The sequence below is a fragment of the Triturus cristatus genome, chromosome 1_2 (assembly GCF_964204655.1).
Source record: "Triturus cristatus chromosome 1_2, aTriCri1.1, whole genome shotgun sequence".
Classification (NCBI taxonomy): Eukaryota; Metazoa; Chordata; class Amphibia; order Caudata; family Salamandridae; genus Triturus; species Triturus cristatus.
In genome coordinates, this window is record NC_140580.1 from 448656047 (window position 1) to 448677747 (window position 21701).

General features: G+C 45.8%; 1 long non-coding RNA gene across 1 annotated transcript in view; it reads left to right on the forward strand.

The window, feature by feature from the left end:
• The window catches only part of LOC146867476 (uncharacterized), a 77371-nt gene that overhangs the window by 22509 nt on the left and 33161 nt on the right, over positions 1–21701 (forward strand). The window contains exon 2 of the long non-coding RNA XR_014961774.1: positions 21184–21307. This is a non-coding gene — a long non-coding RNA (uncharacterized LOC146867476). The remainder of the gene's footprint in view (positions 1–21183; positions 21308–21701) is intronic.

Here is a 21701-nt window from a genome sequence, read left to right on the forward strand (position 1 = left end):
TTTATTTATTAAAATGAGCTCTATTTTTCTAACCTGGTGTGGCTTCATTTTCTGTGGTGTTTCCACAATTTTTCAGTTTGAAGTGTTGCACAAATACTTTACACATTGGCTCTAAGTTAAGACTGACTGCTCTGTGTCAAGCTACAAGGGCGTTGAGCACAGATTCATTTTAGGTATACTTGTGCCTTATCCTGACTAGGATTGTGGTTGCAACTTGACCAGGGCTCACACCCCAGTCAACCAGTACCCCAATTTCTAACAATGGGGCTCTGATTTTGGCCATCTCACCTGGGAGGCTACACGTGCTTGGTAGTTCTGAGTTATGTGTAAAAAGTGTCTTCTGACTCCTCAGGTTCTTACTTGGCTTGGCGCAATAGAACATGCTCATAATCAAGGTTGATCATCGGCATGAAGTAGCTGTTAAGGGCTGTCTTTAATGTACCACAAGTAAAAAGCGGTCCAACCCTGCAACATTTTTGGAGATTTTGTAGATTTCCTTACTGGCTAGGTGAAGCATCATGGGCCTTTTCCTGTCATTTATCAATTGCCATGGCTACAAAATACATCTTCAAACACTTGACGCACAGTTTTTATCTTAGTGCCTGTGCATATGGAGACCCAGTCGTGGCAAAGGGCTCAACAGCTGGGATAGATGCCTTGGTGACAGTGGATGAGCCTATCTTCTGTGAGCCATAGGCTTGAGTGTATTCTTCTCACCCCAGAATTGCAGTCTATCTCAGCCAGATGCTGCATTTGTTCTCTTCGAGCAGGCACAGCACCTGCAGCGTAGTGATTGAAGCTGTGGTCACCAGTGTTTCTAGGCTGGGCGTGCCATGGTCAGATCTGTGCAGTGGTAGCTCATCTAGTGTGGGCACTGTGCTGCAGAGCAAGGCCGGCAAGTGCTTGGATCAACAAGAGGGCTGTTTGGGCATTATGCATCCTGAGTCTTATGAGAAGGGAGCTGTTTTCTTCCTGCATCGGTTGCACAGAGAACTGGGAGTGCAGTGGAGGTGGCTGTCTTACCAATGTGCAGAGGTGGGTCCCCAGCACATGCTGGGCAGAGCACTGTGTTATCTTATGACCCTGGCTGAGCGTTGGGGCTGCAGGAGGAAGGAGATGCCTAGGCACTTCTGCCTACCACCACACTCCACTAATTTGGGTCGGTCGCTGCATATCTGATGGCTAACATGGGAAAACTAAAGGCTGCCAGAAGGCAAAGACTGAAGGAGGATGGCGTGAAGGGAAGAGGTGCCAATGCACGTCCGCGAGGCAGCGTTGGTGGATGTTATGCTGCCTGCCTCGTTGCAATCCAGTTATGTCGTGGCCAAGAGCCGCTCATGTAAATAAATACACGTATATTCTGCAATGTTCGAGGCATATGAGCTGCAGATCACACACTTAGGATAAGATCGCCATCTGGTGTTGGGCTCAGATGCTTGCAGGTTGTTGTTGTCTTCGGAAGAACTCTTTTGGTCACGAGATAGGTGACTCCTCCCTTGGACTACAGTGCGCATGGGCATCCACTCCATCCTCAGATTGTTTTTTTCCGCCATTGGGTTCGGATGAAACTTTTCCACTCCGGTAGAAAACTTCTAAACCAAGCTTTTCGAAGCGAAAAACCTTTATAATTTTCATCGATACACCTTTACTCGACATCGAATTCATCGGGCTGGTTCCGGACGTCAACGCGGGCGATTAAACCTATCCGCGCCGTGAGGCCTGCGGCTCATGGAAAGGACGCCGTTTAAAAAATGCCCCCAATGTGGAGCAAAATTTCCGCACAGTGACCATCACAAGGTCTGCAACCTGTGCCTGTCGCCGGACCATGACGAGTCCAGCTGTCCAGCCTGCGCCGCATTCCGATCCAAGAAGACCATTCGGGATCGGAGAGCTCGACGCCATATCATGGCACACAGACCAGCTCCGGAACCAGAGGACATCTTTGATGAGGGCCCGATGTCCCGGAAGAAGATTCCGAGGAACTTCACATTATATCAGAAGCAGACGACTCCGACGACCCCAGTACTCCGGGGCAACGCGTGAGTACCGATGCCCCTACCCCAACCCCTCCAAAAAAGGCATTGGTCAAGACTTCGCCACCTGGCCCCAGTCGCGACCGAAAACAACCTTCACAAGCCCCGCCTTCACGCTCGGCTACGAAGAAATACAAGCCTTCAGGTGGCTCGGGCCCGAGCAAACCACATATTATTGTACCCCCAGCACCTTCGGCACCGAAGACACAAGACCTCTCGGCACCGAAGCCGGCTCCGGCACCTTTGGCACCGAAACCATCGAGGCCCATAGACAAACCGGCACCGAAAGCTCCCAAGCTTAAAGACTCCATTTCGGCACCGAAACCTTCATCTGCACCGAAACCTTCATCTGCACCGAAACCTTCATCGGCACCGAAACCCTCATCGGTACCGAAACAACCGGCTAAGGTCTATACTACACCTCCTAAAGACTCTACCGATTTACCCAAAACATAGATCGGAACCAAAAAAATCGGCGCCAAAGTCTGTTCCTGAAGACCAAGAACTTTTCCACCCAGATCCAAAGCAAAAAAGGATCTATATTAATCCAAAAACTGGACATGTCACTGCTGTGCCATGTAAGAAAAGGAAGCTAGACACACCTCCAGCTCCTGTAAAGAAGAAGGACTCAGCCACTTCACCCATTCCTCCTTCCTCTCCTGTACGACCTCTTACCCCACCCCCCCTGCCTCCACCACCATTACCTCCACCATCTCCTTCACATACACCACCTCTACAGGATGATGATGATGACCTAGGGGGAGGGGGTGATCCTAATGATCCTTTCACAAATCCGGATATTGTACCATTGGACGACTGGGCTTACCCTCTGCCTGATGTACCTGATCCTACTACATACCCTTCAAAACCCTCACCTCCAGATGACCACCTCGGGTTTGGACAACTAGTACACAGAGCAGCACTTTACCATGGCGTCACCATGCGCTCAGATGCACCCGAGGAAGACTTCCTTTTAGACACTTTTGAGCAGTCTCAGAAATCAGTTCAAATTTTACCTATGATTAAAGGGGTCATAAAACACGCCACAGAAGTTTTTAAGGACCCCGTACGGGCCAGGGTACTTAACCCTCGAATTGAGAAAAAATATAGACCTGCTCCAGAAGATCCTTCTTGTATTAAAGGACAGCTCCCTTTGGATTCTTTGGTGGTTTCCAACGCAAGGAAGCGGGCTAACTCTCAAACAACAGGAGATACACCGCCCCCAGACAAAGAATCCAAACTATTAGAAGCCTCGGGCAAAAGAGTAGCAGCACAAGCCGCTAACCATTGGTGTATTGCCAACACACAAGCCCTATTGGCACGCTATGATAGGGCTCACTATGATCAGTTAGAAGATCTCATACAACACCTACCAGACCAATACAAGACCCAGGCAAATGACCTTATACAAGAGGGAAAGCTCATCTCAAATGCCTCAATTAAATGTGCACTTGATGCCGCACTGCCTCTAGAGCTATCAATACAAGCGTACTTCTTAGACGCCATGCATGGCTACGTATTTCAGGCTTTAAGCCAGAAGTACAAAGTACCATACTTAGCCAAACATTTAACCAAGAGCAACTGTTTGGACCAGCAGTAGATACTGCACTTGAAAAAATGAAGAAAGACACCGAGACTGCTAAGTCCATGGGAGCATTACAGTCTCCACAACCACGTGGCTTCTTTCGACGCTCCTTCTATAGAGGAGCATCCAAAAATATTGGAGCAGACACCTCCTCCACGTTCAAAACCTCTACACACACATCCCCCAATAGAGGATATTTTAGAGGAGGATATAGGGGAAACAACACCAAGGGACGAGGTCGAGGCAATACCAACACTCGTACCTCCCCCGCCACTAAACAGTGACTTTCCTCCACTCCCCCCAGACCATTCCACTCCAGTCGCGGGAAGACTCAAACAATTCCTACCTGTCTGGAATTCCATTACAACAGACAAGTGGGTAAGACAAATTATCCAGTATGGTTACTGCCTGGAACTCACAAATACCTCCCCACATATACCAACCAAACAGTGTTCCATGTCGCCAGACCATCTTACACTCCTCAAGCAAGAGGTTCTCTCCTTGCTTCAAAAACACGCAATAGAGCCAGTTCCCTTCCAACATCAGGGCCCTTGATGAAGGGCCTTCATCAAGAAGGACGAGACGTTAAGAGCCATACTCGACCTCAGACTCCTAAATCGGTACATACACTCAGATCATTTAAATATGATCACTCTTCAACAAGTGCTTCCACTATTACAGAAAGGCGATTTCCTTGCCACACTAGATCTCAAGGATGCCTATTTTCACATTCCCATGCATCCTGCTCACAGGAAATAGCTAAGATTCCTAGTAGACGGGCAACACTATCAGTTTACTGTTCTCCCGTTCGGAGTGACAACTGCGCCCAGAGTATTCACCAAATTCCTAGCAGTAGTAGCAGCGCATCTCAGGAGACAACAAATTCATGTCTTCCCATATCTCGACGATTGGCTCATAAAAGCCAATTCATTCAACAAATGCGTTCTACACACTCACCAAACTATTCAACTTTTACACAACTTGGGATTCACCATCAACTATCCCAAATCTCAACTACAACCCTCCCACATACATCAATATCTGGGAGCCACCATAAATACCTCCAAGGCCATAGCTTATCCCAGCCCAGCCAGGATAGCCAATATACAAGCTCTCATCTTAAAATTTCAATCGAAAACACTCTCTCCCAGCAAGAGTGTTCATGCAACTCATAGGCATGATGGCGTCATGCATCTTCATTGTGCCTTATGCACGACTTCAAATGCGTCCCTTGCAAGAACGTCTAGCACGTCAATGGAACCAGGCTCACGGACAACTTACGGATCTGGTGTTAGTGGACAGTCACTCACATCGCTCACTAAAATGGTGGAACACCATAAACCTGTCCAAAGGGCGGCCGTTCTTAGAGCCTCTTCCACAGATAGTGCTGACAACCGACGCATCTCTCACAGGTTGGGGAGCCCATCTCCTAGGACACACCACTCAGGGCAAATGGACCACTCAACAAAAGGTGCTCCATATCAATTACCTGGAACTATTGGCAGTGTTCCTAGCATTGAAATCATTCCAATTACATCTAAAGAACAAAACTGTCCTCATCCGGACGGACAACATGACAGCCATGTATTACATACAGAAACAAGGAGGCACACATTCTCTCCAACTGTCCCAGCTCGCACAGAACATTTGGAGATGGGCAATTCCCCAGAACATCTACCTGCTAGCAGAACACCTTCCAGGAGTTCACAATCAGATTGCCGATTTGTTGAGTCGACAAACCCAACAGATCCACAAATGGGAATTACACCCACAAGTCCTACTCCCATTCTTCCAAAAATGGGGCCAACCAGACATAGACCTGTTCGCCACACACGAAAACGCAAAATGCCCAACCTTCGCCGCCAGGTTTCCCCACCCACAGTCCAAGGGCAATGCGATATGGATGAACTGGTCAGGCAGATTTGCGTACGCTTTTCCGCCTCTCCCACTCATTCCATTAGTTGTACGCAAGCTCAGGCAACAGTCTCTCAAGCTGATACTAGTAGCTCCCACATGGGCACGTCAACCCTGGTTCACAACACTACTGGAACTCTCTCTAGTTCCACACCAAACACTGCGCCTCTCCCCGTCCTTATTAACCCAGAACCATGGAGAAATCAGACACCCCGATCCACATCAACTGAACCTAGCGATCTGGCTCCTGAAGTCCTAGAGTTTGGTTACCTCTACCTACCACCAGACTGCATGAATATTATAAAGGAGGCCAGACGGCCTACTACTAGAGCCTGCTACGCTGCAAAATGGAAAAGATTTGCCATTTACTGCACTAACAATGATATACGCCCACTGGATGCATCCATCCAGAACATCATTTGTTACTTACTACACTTGCAAAGATGTAATTTAGCGTACTCATCCATACGTCTCCACCTAGCAGCATTAAAGTGCCTGCGATCAAAGCCTTCATGGAAGGTCTTAAAAGGATTATTCCTCCCAGATTACCACCCTCTCCAGTGTGGAATCTAAATATTGTTCTCACTAGGCTCATGGGTCCCCCATTTGAACCTCTGCATAAATGCGAACTACAATTCCTTACATGGAAAGTGGCTTTCCTTATTGCTATCACATCCCTTCGAAGGGTAAGTGAAATCCAGGCTTTAACCATACAAGAACCATTCCTACAACTACATCATAACAAAGTGGTTCTTAGAACAAATCCAAAATTCCTGCCAAAAGTCATTTCTCCATTCCATCTTAGCCAATCAGTCGAGCTACCAGTGTTCTTCCCAAATCCGGACTCGGTAGCTGAAAGAGCTCTTCATACCTTAGATGTTAAAAGAGCCCTGCTGTATTACATTGACAGAACCAAATCTTTCCGCAAAACCAAACAATTGTTTGTGGCTTTCTCTCCTCCACATAAAGGCAACCCCATTTCCAAATCAGGGATAGCCAGGTGGATAGTTAAATGTATCCAAATATGTTACCAAAAAGCTAAACGTACTCTAACAGTTCCCCCTAGAGCGCACTCCACACGCAAAATAGGGGCTTCCATGGCATTCTTAGGAAACATTCCCTTAGAAGATATTTGTAAGGCAGCCACATGGTCTACAACACACACCTTCACTAAACATTACTGTGTTGATGTGCAAGCCAAACAACAAGCTTCTGTGGGTCAGGCTGTCCTTAAAACTTTATTCCAAATTGCTGCAACCGATACAGGTGACCACCGCTAGGGGAGACACTGCTGTATAGTCTATCCTAAGTGTGTGATCTTCAGCTCATATGCCTCGAACGGAATATGCTACTTACCAGTATGCATCTGTTCTTGGCATGTAGAGCTGCAGAGCCACACACGCCCACCCACCTTCCTGGGACCTGTATCTGTTCCAGCATTGTCTTAATTAGACATTACACATGGACATCCTTTCTTTATTCTTACACACTCCATCATTTCCCCATCATGTCGAAAAACAATCTGAGGATGGAGTGGATGCCCATGTGCACTGTAGTCCAAGGGAGGAGTCACCTATCTCGTGACCAAAAGACTTCTTCCGAAGACAACAACAACCTGCAAGCATCCGAGCCCAACACCAGATGGCGATCTTATCCTAAGTGTGTGGCTCTGCAGCTCTACATGCCAAGAACAGATGCATACTGGTAAGTAGCATATTCCTTATTGCAATACCCCCACACAGGCTCACATCACACTTTTATTAACCCCATTTTCGGGTATTTATGTATGCAGTGATTGTTTGTTACAAGTTTTAGGAGATGTGTTGTTTATAATCAGAAATATTTAGTATGAGTAAAATTGTTGATAAATGTTTATTAAGCTCGAGCGCTGTTGATCTTAGCATGAGCAGACTCGTTTTTTTGGTCTGCGAGCGACTATCTTGAGAGCGTCATGCTGGCTTAAAGCATTTGATTTTTTAAACAAATCATACCTGTGCGTGCGGGTGCATTTGCAGGCGCGAGCAGGCATTATTTAAATCCTGCTCGCGAGGAAGGTTTAGACGCGCGGGGAATCGCGTGAAGGGCGTCTGGTTGTGACAGTTTGTTTTCCTTCAGGAGAACGTGGTTTACGCTTCTCTTGAAGGGAAATTGAGCTTGTTTGCAGAACGAGTGACGGGGCACATTTAGGTTGCCTAGCAACGATCAGCTGAGCATTGGCTGAGGGAAAAAGCGACAGTTGAATCGGACTGATTACAAACGGTGCAGTTTTGTGGAATATAGCAAAATATTAACAAGATAAAGTTTAAAATGGGAGAAAATGGAAATAAACAGAAGGAAAGTCAGGAGGAAATAATTAGGAAAATAATAGAAAAGGAGTTGGAAGGAAAATTCAAGGAGACAATAGAGAAAGTTATGAAGGAAAAGAAAAGAGGTTTAGAACAGGTAGAAGAGGAAGAGTATTAGACATTATCAGAAGAAGAGAGAGTTCAGAAAAGGGGACCAGGTGGAAAATATTTTAAAAAGAATAAACACAATGAAATTATTGTTTTATCAGGCAATGAAAATAGGAGTAAAGCAGGTGCTTCAAATACAGGTGTCCTAAGCGGCACAAAAGAAAGGCAGGAAAACCCTGCCAAAGGAAAAGGCGGTATGCTGACCTGGTCAAACCAGAATGATTTTGAGTATGTTTTAGATCTAAGAGATGAGGATGAGTTTTCAGAATTAAACCTTTCAGGAAAATTGGAGTTTGAGGATATAAAGTATCCTTTAGGTGAGGAGTTATTTAATCCAACTCTAATTCGATATCCAAGAAGCTCTGAATGGTGGCCTTTGTGTCACGTAGCAGAGTATATCATGCAGTTGATTAGACGACCATTAGAAAGGGCAGGGAGGAATCTCATGAGAGCAGAATGTTCGCGCCCAGTTATTGATGTGAAAGAAACCATGACAACTAATTTGGACCCAGACCTCATCACATATCTTTTTAAGTAGGGCCGTGAACTGCGAAAAGGATTAGAGAGATCCTTAAAACAATGTGAGGATAAATTGTTTGACATTCTAGGTCCAGTTTCAAGAATATTTGATATGGTTGAAGAATCATATTTAAATGGAACCGATATTGATATAAATTTGTTGAGAGGATGGAGCCAAAGGGCTATATGTTTCATTGGAAAAACGAATGTGGGTTTGATCGCAGAGAGAAGGAAAGCTGTTCTTTTCAGAATTAGCTCTAAGTTGGAAGATTTTGCAAAGAAGGAGTCTAGTGAAAAATCTAAAGGACTCTTATTTGGGGGAAGGTTTGGTGAAATCTCTGGGCAAACATGTACAGACCTTCACTGCTCTAGATAAGGCTCATAGTTCTATGAGAAGGGTGTTTGGTGACAGAAATGTATATGGTAGGGCCGGGAAACGGTGCAAATCATTCGGCCGTAGCTTTATCAGAGGCCATTACTATCAGGGAGGATACTCTCAAGGAAGAGGTCTCTTTAGAGGAAATGGATCGGCATTTACAGAACGTTTCAACCCACAACGTGGGAGAGCATCAAGGAGCAGGGGAGCTCCAGGAAGGACAGGGTCTTTTACAGGTAACCATGTAGGAAATCAAGGTGAGTATGAAGAAAGTAACTGGTTCTTTCTGGAAAAATACAGGAGAAAGATTGTGTCGGTTTTTAAAAGAGTGGGAGATTTTCACAAAGGATTTGTGGGTGTTAGAGACAATAAAAGGTTATGTGATAGAGTTTAACACAGAACGTTTTCAAAAGAAAGAACCAAGAGAGATAGTATTCACGGAAAAGACAAAGAAGATTATAGAGCAAGAACTAAAGGAGATGTTGGGAAAAGAAGCTATAGTAATGGTAACCGAGGAGCAAAAAGGGTTTGTAAGTACCCCTTTTGTAGTGGGAAAGAAAGACAAGGGTTGGAGACCAGTATTAAACTTAAGGGAGTTGAACTCTTTTGTGGTTTACAGACATTTCAAGATGGAGGGAATCCACCTGTTAACAGATATTCTCATGGAAGGAGATTGGTTGGCAAAGATAGATTTGAAGTATGCTTATTTTTTAATAGCTATGGCAAAGGAGAGCTAACGATATCTTCAATTCAGGTGGGGAGGCCAATTGTTTCAGTTCAAATGTCTTCTGTTTGGTCTTTCATCAGCACCTTGGCATTTTTCAAAGGTTTTGAGACCAGTTGTAGGTTATTTAAGAGAAACAGGAGTCCATTTAATAATCTATTTGAACGACATTTTGGTAATGAAACAGGATTTGACGAGGTTGGTGGAAGAGAATGTGAATATGGTTCAGGACATTTTAGAAAGGTTAGGATTTATAGTGAATCAAGAGAAATCGAAATTGAAAGGGGACAAAAAATGGAGTTTCTAGGTTTTGTTGTAGACCCAGTGGAAAGGGAGCTGGAGTTACCAGAGAAGATTTCTTTGATAAAGAGGGAGGTAAGGACCTTTCATGAAAAAAGATTTGGTAACTTTAAGACAGTTAGCAAGGGTGATAAGGCTTTTGTCTTCTTCAATCCAAGCAGTGTTCCTGGGACCGTTACATTACAGAGATTTACAGAGAGTGAAGAAAGTAGCTCTGAACAAAGGGCTTTGGTATGGAGACAAGAAGAAATTGGATGCGGAAGCAAGAGAAGGGTTGCTATGGTGGCTAGAAAATGTAGAAGCATGGAATGGATAGGCAATGTTTGGAACTTGTCCAGATTTTGTGTTGGAGACGGATGCGAGAAATCTAGGTTGAGGCGCCAGATTGGAGGAACATCAGACAGGTGGAAAATGAATTAAATGCTAGCGATTGGAGCACATACATTGTTTAGAATTGAAGGCAGGAGAATTGGCGATTCGATGGATCAGGTGAAAGGAAGTTCGATTTTGTTGAAAATGGACCATATAACTGCAGTAACTTATATAAACAAACTAGGAGGGAGCAGTTGAAAGAAGTTGTCAGAGTTAGCGAAAGATATTTGGAGATTTTGCATGAAGTTGAAAGTGAATGTGACAGCTCAGTACTTACCAGGGAAGGAGAATTTGATAGCGGACTGGAATTCAAGGAATATAGAGGATTACAGCGATTGGAATTTAAATCAGAAGGTTTTTTGGATGTTAGAGAAGGGTCCCTTGGAGGTGGACTTATTTGCTTCTCGTCTAACGTGTCAGGTGGAAAGGTTTGTGAGTTGGAGGCCGGATCCAGGAGCTTTTGCAGTGGATGCCTTCACTCTGAATTGGAAGGGAATGAAAGGGTATACTTTCCCCCCCATTTCTTTGATCCTGAAAGTAGTTATGCAAGTGAGGAATCAGAAATGCAGATTAGTGTTGAAGACTCCGTTCTGGATAACTCAGGCTTGGTACCCGTCCGTGATGGAATTGGCAATTGCAGATCCTTTTTTACTAATGGCAGAGAAGAGACTTCTAGAAAATGTAGACGGACGAGAGCATCCTCTTGTGGAGTCAGGGGTGCTCAACCTTCTAGTTTGGAGCATTTCGGGAGATCTGAAAGATTCGCAAATTTATCAGGAGAGGCTTCAAAATTATTATCTGAGTCTTGGGCAAAAGAAACTAAGAAGCGGTATTCAAGTGCATGAAAGGTTTGGTTACGCTGGTGCGTGGAGAGGGATTTGGATCCTTTTGAGGCAGATGAAGTGATAATTGCTAATTGTTTGGCAGATTTATTAAAAAAAGGTTTGAGTTATAGAACAATAAACTGTTATAGGTCAGCTGTTGCTGCTGGTCATTCGTTGGTTGAGGGTGTGTCAGTAGGTTGTGAAAAATAGATTTTCAGGATTATGAAAGGAATTCGCTTGAAGAAACCACCAGGTGCAAGGTATAATTTTTTATGAGATGTCAGCTTGCTTACAGATTTGTTTTAAAGATGGCAAAATAACAGGTATTTTTCGTTAAAACATCTATCTTGGAAATAGGTTACATTATTGTGTTTGATTTCTTTCAGGAGGGTTTCTGATGTGAAAACGTTAGATATTTCAGGGAGATTTTTTCTTCCAGAGGGTGTGTTTTTTAAAAAAGTAGAAAGCGAACCAAAACTATATCAGACAAGATTTTTCATCCTAGATTTGACAAACATCCTAAGTTGTGTGTGGAGAAATGTGTTAGAGAGTATGAAGCGAGGGTAAGTGAGTTCAGATGTACTGGTACGGATCAACTGTTAATTTTGTATGTCAAGTCGTATAAGGCGGTGTCGGCAGCGACTATTGCAAGATGGGTGAAAGGTGCAATGCGTGAGGCAGGAGTGAATCCAGATAGATGTAAAGCTCATTCTGTGCCTGCTGCAATGGCTTCAAAAGTGTATGAAGCAGGAGGTAGTCTGAGTGAGATTTTGAAAGCAGCAGATTGGTCGAAAGATAGTGTTTCGTGATTTTTATTTCAGACCAGTGAAGCATGTTTCAGAAGGGGTTTTAAAGAACTTTAAACATGCTTAATGCTAGCCTCCTGTCTTGCCATAAAATGTTGATTCTCAGCGGTTTAGTGCATAGAGAATCGTGATTTAATTATAGACAATGAGGCTAGCATTATCCCTCCCTTTCACCCTGGAGTGGAGAAGAGGGTTAATTCTGGTTTTTTTTTTTCCTTCAGATATTTGGAAAAGTTTAACGTTTGGTTGACTATTGGTTAGTTTGTTCTCACATTTTATTTGTTTGGATTTAGATTGATTATGGATTTAAGGAAAGTTCGAAGAAAGTGAAAGAAGAAGTGAGAAGACGTTGAGGAAGAGCCAGAAACAAAAGAGGATGAGCCTGGAATGTTGGTTTATGGTGTTTGGAGTTCTGGTTATTGTGACTTCATGTTTATTCTAAGAAAGCTTTTAAGGTGCTGCTCAGAAGTAGTTAATAGAATGTTAGCCTCCTTGTCTTTAATAAAATCACGATTCTCTATGCACTAAACCTCTGAGAATCGACATTCTCCACCATCTGTCAATGAGTATGTGCTTGGAGCGCCCCTTCAGGCAGAAGGCAGGCACTTTACATCAAAAGGCAGGCCTTTTCCTCAGCACACACGCTAGATCAGCAGGACTCCATTGCTAAAATAAAAAACCTGGATACCAGATGCATGCAGATGGGCACTCACGGCAGGGGAACATGACCGCACACAACGCAGGGGACATACTAGTCACATCACATAGCAAATAACATTGACAAATGATAACATTTTTGTTACTCATGTGGCACTGATGTAGATCCCTCCTGTACGTTATCTGGGAACCGAATGTAATCAAAGGACTGATATCAGCAATGCAACCCAAATAAATGATTTGGGCTGCTAAGTTTCAGGAGGTGTTTGAAGACGTTAAGCATGCTTTGTATGAGACACCTGTACTCTCAGCCCTTCGTACAGACCAATTGTTGGGACAAAAGTCCTGTTTATGACTGTGTGAAGGTAGACCATACTACACTTGTGCATTTCCAAAAAATAAAAAAGTGAAGGGTGGAATTTTTTTATTAATTTCAACCACTTTTATTTACTTGTGACTGCATTCCAGCCCATTATTTCTTTACCCACTATGCACTCTATGCAGAAACTAGCCATATGCTATTCAAACTTGGTCTACTCAAGTAGGAACAGTCCAGCCCAAACTGCCAGGCCTGGTATCGGGTGTGGAATTAAAAAACATACATCTACTTGTCTAAGAGACAAAGTTCCACACTAATCTATCGCGATAAAGAAATCAACTTGTCCCACCTACCATTTAAATCCAAAAGATAGGCTTGCATAGATGAATTACTACAGCCTCCAAAGTAAACTTGCCCTTCCCAGCCTCTTGCTCCCTGCCCTTCTTTAGAAAGCAGCCTTGCAAATCCTTTTTTTTTTTTAAGAACAAATTTTTATTGTGTTAAATTAGCCATCACCATGCAGAGCCCTGTAATCCAGAGACGTCTGCCATATCTTTCATACATGTACATACAGGCAATAGACAATTGTATATTCAAAAGCCCTCAACTTCCCTCCCCGAATCCCCCCCTCCCCCCAACACCCTGTGATCGCACTTCCTCCACCTAGTCCTACTCTCCCACTTCCATCCATCGCGCTCTCCCCTTGCATAGTTCGCGCCCCCGCAGTGCACCCCCCCCCCATGGCCACTGACTCCCATGTACAGCTATCCCTATGTATTGATCTCCCTCTCTATGGGGGGCTCCAGCCAAAGACCACGATAGTCTGCCCACCGTTTCCAGATCTTATAGTGCTTGCGTGGGCACCCCCTGGCCACAAAGACGGGCTGCTCTAGCCCCATACAAAAATCCAAACCGTTCTTCCATCCCGTCATGGAAGGGACTCGTGACGCCTTCCACTCCCTTGCAATATCCCGCTTGGCCAGAGTAAATCCCAGCAACAGAAGATGTCGTTTGTATATGTTACCCCCTATATCCTCCATGACGTGAAGGATAGCCAGCCGCGGCGATCGGGGGAGCTCCCACCCCAACACTTCCGAGAGGCACACCAACACTCCCCTCCAAAACTTATCTAACGATACGCACTGCCAGATAGTATGGAAGAATGTGCTCTCCTCCCTGCCACACCTCAAACACTCCAGGGATGCAATCAGTCCCGCCCGCCACAACCGCGTTCTTGTGAAATACACCCTGTGTAGGTATTTAATTTGAACCAACCGGAGCCTCATAGCTATTGCTGCACCTCGCGGGGCGGCCAGCGCCTCCCTCCAGTCCTCCTCCTCTAGGGCGCCCACGTCTGCCTCCCAATCCCCCCGAAGTTTTCTCAGTGTGGGGGAGCTGTGTATAACCAGGGATTGATAGATCCTGGAGATCTTTTTATCCGGTAGGTCCCCCATGAAGACTTTCGCCTCCAATGGGATAAAATCGGGAAGCGACTCCAGTCCCACCAAGTCGGGCGTGCCGGAGCTGGAGATATCTAAAAAATTGCTCTCGCGGCATATGGAACTCCCTCTGTAACTCATGAAAAGATTTCAGTGTCGTCCCTCTCGTTACATCACCCAGTGTTGAGAAACCAATATCATCCCATCCCTTGAAGCCCTGTAGTGCCGCCAAATGAGGTAGGCGCCCATTATGCCATAGGGGAGTCTCCCGAGTCAGGGTTTGCCACCATCCCACACGGCGCAAAGCCTGCCTCCAGTTTCGAAACACTACCTGTGTGACCGGTGGCAGCGCACCCCTCAACGGCGCCGAGTATAGGAGCGTATGCAGCGTGTGGCACCCCATAAGCTGCCGTTCCAGCGCATACGCCGGATCTCCCCTGTCCCCATACCACCATTTGTTACTTGCAAATCCTTTTAAAACAACATTTGATCTACCAAGCTGTTTTCTTGCCATAGGCGTAAACCACTTACCTTTCAATCCCTGACTGCTGAGTCCATATCTCTTCCACTGACTCAAAGAATCCATCATACTTTTCTGCTTCCTCACAACATAGGCTTCATACATCATTGTGGGAGGGGGAGGAGCTAATCACCACACTTGGCCTTAAAATGACGGCCTCAGCGTGTGAGCACAGAGGATGCGCGCAGCAGGCGCGCCCCAGACAAGCTTGTCTGCGCCGGGACCAAGGTCCAGTCTCCATGCCCAATTATTTCGCTACTCCCATACAGAGTTGAAATCTTTGCAACTTACCAAGCCAATTAATACTATTACCTGCGCTAAACTTGAAAACATGGGTAGCTTAAAGTACAGAGAAATGTAGCCTGAAATTAACCAAAAGCCTTCATATCAGACAGGAGCCTACTCCCAAACCGTCTCTCCCCCAGTGTCAGGAGCAAAAGATACTTACAGTCACATATTTGAATACTCGTTCGCTGGTCAATCACCAATTAGAAATCTTTCCGCTTCTGGATTAGGACAATCCAGATATACTCCTTCTTACCGAAACCTGGCTCACTGAAAAGTCTGCCCCTGACATAATGGCAGCGGTACCTGATAGTATTATATTCTTCTGGCTAATAGGACTACGGGTAAAGTAGTAGAAGGTGTTGCGGTTATTATACACCAGACAATTATAGTTCACATCGCTAGCTGTTGCGGGTTCTCCATCAGTCAACAGCTTAATTATAAAACTCGAGTCTCCTCCGTCTCCTTTTATCTGTGCACTGTTGTACAGACCCCCTTGTCCTATGCCATTATTCCATCAGTTATTGGGCAAAGTGATCTCTCACTTAGCCATTAACTATGCAAAAATCCACATAATTGGAGATTTTAATTATTGGGCTATTGATCTCAGGGAGAGTACTAGCTCTGCTGAACATGCAGATCTACTCTCTGGGATGAATTGTACTCGGCATGTGACTGCTGTGACTCACATAAAATGCCGTATTCTTGACCAGATTTGGACATCCAATCTGACGATCTCTAATTTACTGATCCCTCCGTGCACCTGGTCAGATCGCTATCTCATAACATTTACTCTTTCCACTGTTCAGTTAACGATGCCCCATTTGAAGGGGCGCCGTATGGCAAGAAACTGTAGTCGCGCTAACATAGGTGATTTCTGCACGGTGCTGGCTACTACAGCCCCACCAGAGCAGCAGTCGCGTAACAACCAAGCAGAAAGTATTAAATCCTGGCTTGATTTTGCCAGTGACAGCTTCACCCCCATCAAGAAACCCAAGATTATGAGGCCTCATAATGCTCATCGCTGGTTCTCTGCCGAGCTAAAACTAAAGAAACTTGCCCTGCGTCAAGCAGAACGCAACTGGAGATGAAATTACGCCTCAGACAAAAGAGATATTTTCCTAATCCAGCTCAAGGAATATAAAAATGCCATTTTACAAACTAAGGCTGATTAATTTTCTAACTAGATCTTGAGCTCTGCTAACAAGTCCAAGGAAAGCTTTGCTATTGTGGATGAACTATCTAAACCAGAGAGGGTCACAGCAAAACCCGCCCCCACTCAAACCCTATGTGACTCACTTAACACCTATTTTATTGAAAAAATTGTCACATCAAGTCTAGCATTCCTACTAATACTTTTCCTACAACTCCACCGCTCATATCTAGAATCCCTCTCCTGTTAGTTCAGATCCCTTTTATCACTAGGGAAGTATTTTTTAGCCTACTAAGGAAGGTTGGATCTGGCTCCCCCACTGACTGCTGTCCCCCACACATATTACGGGAAGCTTTTCTCACCTGCCCGGACCCCCCTCTCTCGCTCCTGAATGACTCCCTTAAGCAGGGCATTGTTCCAAATGTATTTAAAGACGCAGAAATTCTTCCAATCCTAAAGAAACAAGGGTCAGTTCCCTTAGCCCTAACTATCGCCCTATCTCCCTGCTCCCGTATTTAGCTAAAGTTCTGGAAACTCACATGGCTAGTTGTCACAGCTCTTTTATTGAATGTTCCCACTATCTTGACCCTCACCAGACTGGCTTCCGACAAGCACATTCGACAGAGACGGGCATCCTCACGGTCATGGAGGAATTTAGAAGGGGGGGCTGATAAGGGCATCACCCAGGCCCTGGTACTTCTTGATCTCTCGGCGGCTTCCGACACGGTCGACCACAAACTCTTGATCAACAGTGTCAGTAACGCCAGGATCCAGGGCCTGGCTCTTAAGTGGCTTTCATCCTTTCTTAGTAACCGCTCTCAAGCAGTTCGCCTTGCTAATATCTTTTCTGACAAAATGAAACTGACCTGCGGAGTTCCCCAGGGCTCTTCTCTTTCACCACGTCTCTTTAATCTGTACGTACTGCCCGATATTCGCTATCTCGGAGAAAGGAAGGTTGTCACCTTCAACTATGCCGACGACCTCCAACTGATATTTGATATCCATCAATCAGCGTTTTCTGTTCTCAACTTTCAATCCACCATGCGATTTATCAGTAAATGGATGAATAGTAATCATTTAAAATTAAATCCAGATAAAATGAAGTTGATCCTAACTGGGGGGCCAGCCAACCCTTGGAACTCCAACTTCTGGCCACCCCAATTAGGAAACCCCCCACTCTCAGGATGCTCGATTAAAGGTCTGGGTATTATTATCAGCAGTGACCTATCTGTGAAAGATCAGATCGGGACAGTGGTCTCCTCCTGTTTCTTCCAGTTGCGAAGGATCAGGAAGATCGGTAGATTTCTGACTACAGAAGCCCTGACCCAAATCATACTGGCCTTGGTTATCTCCCGCATTGATTATGCCAACTCACTCTATGCAGGTATCCTGGCATATCAACTAAAACGCCTGCAGCTGGTACAAAATCAAGCAGCCAGATTAATCTCCCACCAGCCCAAATGGCACCATGTTAAACCATTAATGAAAAGTCTACACTGGCTCTCAATAGCCAAATGCTGTGCCTTTAAGCTGGAGTGTCTCACATTTAAAGCTGTTTATGGCAACAGTCCAGCATTTGTATCCTCTCTGATTAAGCGCTATGTCCCCTCTCGGGACCTCAGGTCTTCTCATCTGAATTTTTTGGTCATCCCATCCTTTAAACAAAAGAAACACGGGGGACTAAGATTTGCGGTCTTGGCCCCTCAATTCTGGAACTCTCTCCCTGTGGAGATTAGATCACAGACCTCATACGCACAGTTAAGGAATCCGTTAAAGACCTGGCTGTTCCGCCAGGTATATGACAAAACACTCACTGTTGCTGCACGCCCTGGACTCTAGCGCCATGAAACCGTTTGGTGTACGTGCGCTTTACAAGCTCTGTTAATATAACGTACATGTCTTGGTAACATACAACACTTTATTTACAGATGGGTCCACTCTAAATGAAGAGGAAGAAATATAGACATTGTACACAAACTTCCCCACCTCTCTGAACTACAGGTTTCATACTCTGTTCTCCACTCTCTCACCAACAGCTCCATGCGCCGTGACCATCTCACCACAAGTTCTGTGATGGTCCTCTTATTCGCCCCTCTTGCAATAAATTATCATTATCTCTCCTCCACTCTCACCACAGACTGCATGTATCTGCATCTTTCTTTCACCTCGAATCCTATGTGCTTGTTAATTGATGCAACTCTCTTGCCTTCCACTCTTTCACCACAGACTGATGACTTTTCTTTACCCAGTGGTATTTTCTGCTTATTTAACAGAAGGGCTGTCAGAAGCCCCTTGACCTTAACCAGCCCACTTTGCTTCATGTCATCTAGGAGCCCTGCAACCTACCCCTGTAGTAATACCGATAGCGGAGGTGTGTTGTAAAGAGCCACTGTAGCGCTCACCCGTGGAGCGACCGCACGACAGGCACTACTGTGCCCCAAACAGGTTCGCAATCCCGGGGGCTGGTGTAGAAAAGGCCCGGGATACTACATTACCCAGCAACCTGTGGGCTGTCTCAAAAAGAGGCTAGGGCAGCCCCTGTACATAAGCACCTCCTCCTCAAGAGGAAGGTGCTTGACAATCCGGACCTTGAGAGGATAATGGCGAATGGTGCTCCCCGCCGGATACCAGTGGGAAGTATATGCAGCGTCTCTCCTGTCGGCTGAGCCAGACCAGCGCTCTACAGTGGAGTGACCTTCCGTACGAGGGAACGGCGCGAAGGAGCCACAGGTATTCCCGAGGTAGCGCCGGTGCACTGCCTTAACTGTTCTGAACCGCGGTAGCGAACCGCATTCAAGCTTCAAAGAAACCCCGGAGTTTCAATTGAGACCACAATATCAGACCTCACACTCACGGCACTCAGCGGACGAACGTGTGAGAGCCTCGCGGATTTCCGTGTCCGCCTTTTGCTGAGGGCAATTAGTGACCTTTTAATTAAGCATAGTTGCAGCTTTTCCGGGTAATAGCAAAGCGGTGAATGCAACCGCTCCATAGTTACCGGAGAGTTGTAATTCGTATTCTCTTTGAACCTTCTGTGCACTTAAAGGGGCAGTACCCGTTTCCTAGGAGAGTTATCCTATTTCAGTTTGCAGTGCTCTGAAGAAAGAGTGGCATTCGCACCCAGTCCCTTACCGTTTCCTGGAGGATATTCTGTGTTGGATAGAACATTGACTCCAAATACGTCATCTGTCATTGGTTCTACCATCGACATCTGAGGACTCTGCCGCTGACCGCGGCCCCCGCAGGGGGCCACTCGGCGGTCGGCGCCTTAGTGGCCCCGGGGCCCCGGTCACCCCTCCCCACTCCCTCCCTTCGGGGGGGGGGCAGGGACACAGACTGGTGCCCCCCTCCGTGTCAGGGCCGGAAGTGACGCGCAATGCGCGTCACTTCCGGGCCCAGGTGTGAGGGGGAGGCTATTTAGCCTTCCCCCACCCTCACTGGCGACCTCTTTTGTCGCCCACCTCGCCTTTTCCCTCCCTACCGCTTACCCGGCGTAGGCGTGGTTGGGGGGGGGGTTTCTGAGCGTTGTAATGTTTTCCTTTTCGTTGCAGGCGGAGTTACAGCGCGATCTGGAAGCAGGCCGGTACAAAGGGTACCTCTGCGCGGCACCACGTGGTGCCTGAGCCAAAACGAGGAGCCTCCAGAGAGGTCCCGGAAGCCGGTCGGCGCCCCGCTAGTCCTGCGGGCGGTTGTGGGCCTGAACAACCGGGGGCTTGCTATGCGACGCTCCGCCCCGAGAGGGGGGGCGTGAGTAGAATTTCAACGGCACGTGATCGTAAAAAGAATCACTTGGGGGGCAGCACTTGCGGGTCGTTCCCGCGCTGCCCGGCTCATCAGGCGGGCAGGTGAAGTAGATGGTCGCCTGCCCTTGGATCGCCCGTAAGATAACCCACCCATTACATATACTGGAATTATGTAATAAACCTGCAGCATTTGTTACCCACTTACAACTGTTTCTTGTGTTTCATTGGGTATCCTAATTTGGGGGAGGGGGGAAAGCGGGGTGCCCCTGGGGGTACTATGTTTAAGTGCATCTTTCCAGTCAACTGAGTCTTCCTTTTATCGCGCATTGATAGGTTCATAAGCAAGGAGTTGCTTCCGGGTTGCAGGAAATCCTGGTGAGTTGGGAGATAGAGTAGATATATAGGGGAAAACGACCAACAGAGTAGTTAGGGTAAATCCTCTTACCTGTTGTATTTTTCTTCCCTTCTCCAGTGCTTCCGAACAGGAAGGTGTCCATAGTCTCCTAGACCAGACCTGGGAGATCAACCACACCTGCAACATCCTTTGTTATTTTATCCCTTTCCCCATTTCCCCTGGGCGCAACCTTGCACAGTAGGGTGTCTTCCCTCTGCGGGAGTGGGCGTTTAGGGGGAGTGGGGGGGTTGCACAGCTACCATCGCCCCTGCTGGTTACCAGACAAAGGTTAGTGGCGTTATACTTATCTTGTGTCACCGACCGAACCCTGACAGCCACGCAGGTCTACACAGGGAAATTAGAAGCTAATTCATGTTTCCAGTGCAGCGATGATGATAAAAAATTCAAAACGTAAACCAAAAAATTCATTTCAAACTCTCAATGAAGAACACGCACTTTCAAGTAAGATGGTAAAGATTCCACAAATGTAATGGGTGTAAACTGAGTGCAAGTGGAAAAAAAAAAGTGATATGGCCTAATAGCTACAGCTGCTGACCACACAACATGGAGAACCAGGTTCAAATCCAGTATTGGGTCAGCTTCCTGTGAATCCCAGCAAATCTGTCTGTGATGAAAAAAGGTGTAATGTAGTATGTGTCTGTTGTGAAGCAATGTTATGCTATTAGGCAAGGTTTGCGCTGTGTAAAACAGCCAAAAATAAAACATGGATTGTTTTGGTCACAGATGCTCTAATCTCATTCTCCTAGAATTAAGAACAAAGCATTAACCTTTGATGTGAGAAAGAAATAGCTGGCTGAATTGTACAGTGTGAAACTGGGACACCTGGAATCAATCCTGGCTTCCCTGCTTGACCAAATTGTGTTATCCTAGGTAAGTACTTTTTTTCACCGAGCCTCTTTCGCTCTGCAATCCTGTGTTTGATTCAGTTGCTTACAATGTTGCTGTATGTATAATAGCAATCAAGGTCGCATATAGAGTACACAAGATTGCTGACTTGCATCTGAATTCACTAATAGCATTGTCATCAGGATGGAGGCAGGAATGTTTCTCAATGCATGTTTAAAAACTTGCATGTTTAATAAATGTACATTGAAGAGATATAATTTGGTGTACTAATCTGAAAAGCTACCCTGTGTATAGGAAATCCACTTTTTGGGAGTTGTGAAGACACCTTGCCATAAAACTGACATGATATTTGTTGTTTGATTGACTTGCAAATATTTTCAAGGCAAGCTCATGCATTGGCTCTTAGAGTCAGACTCGA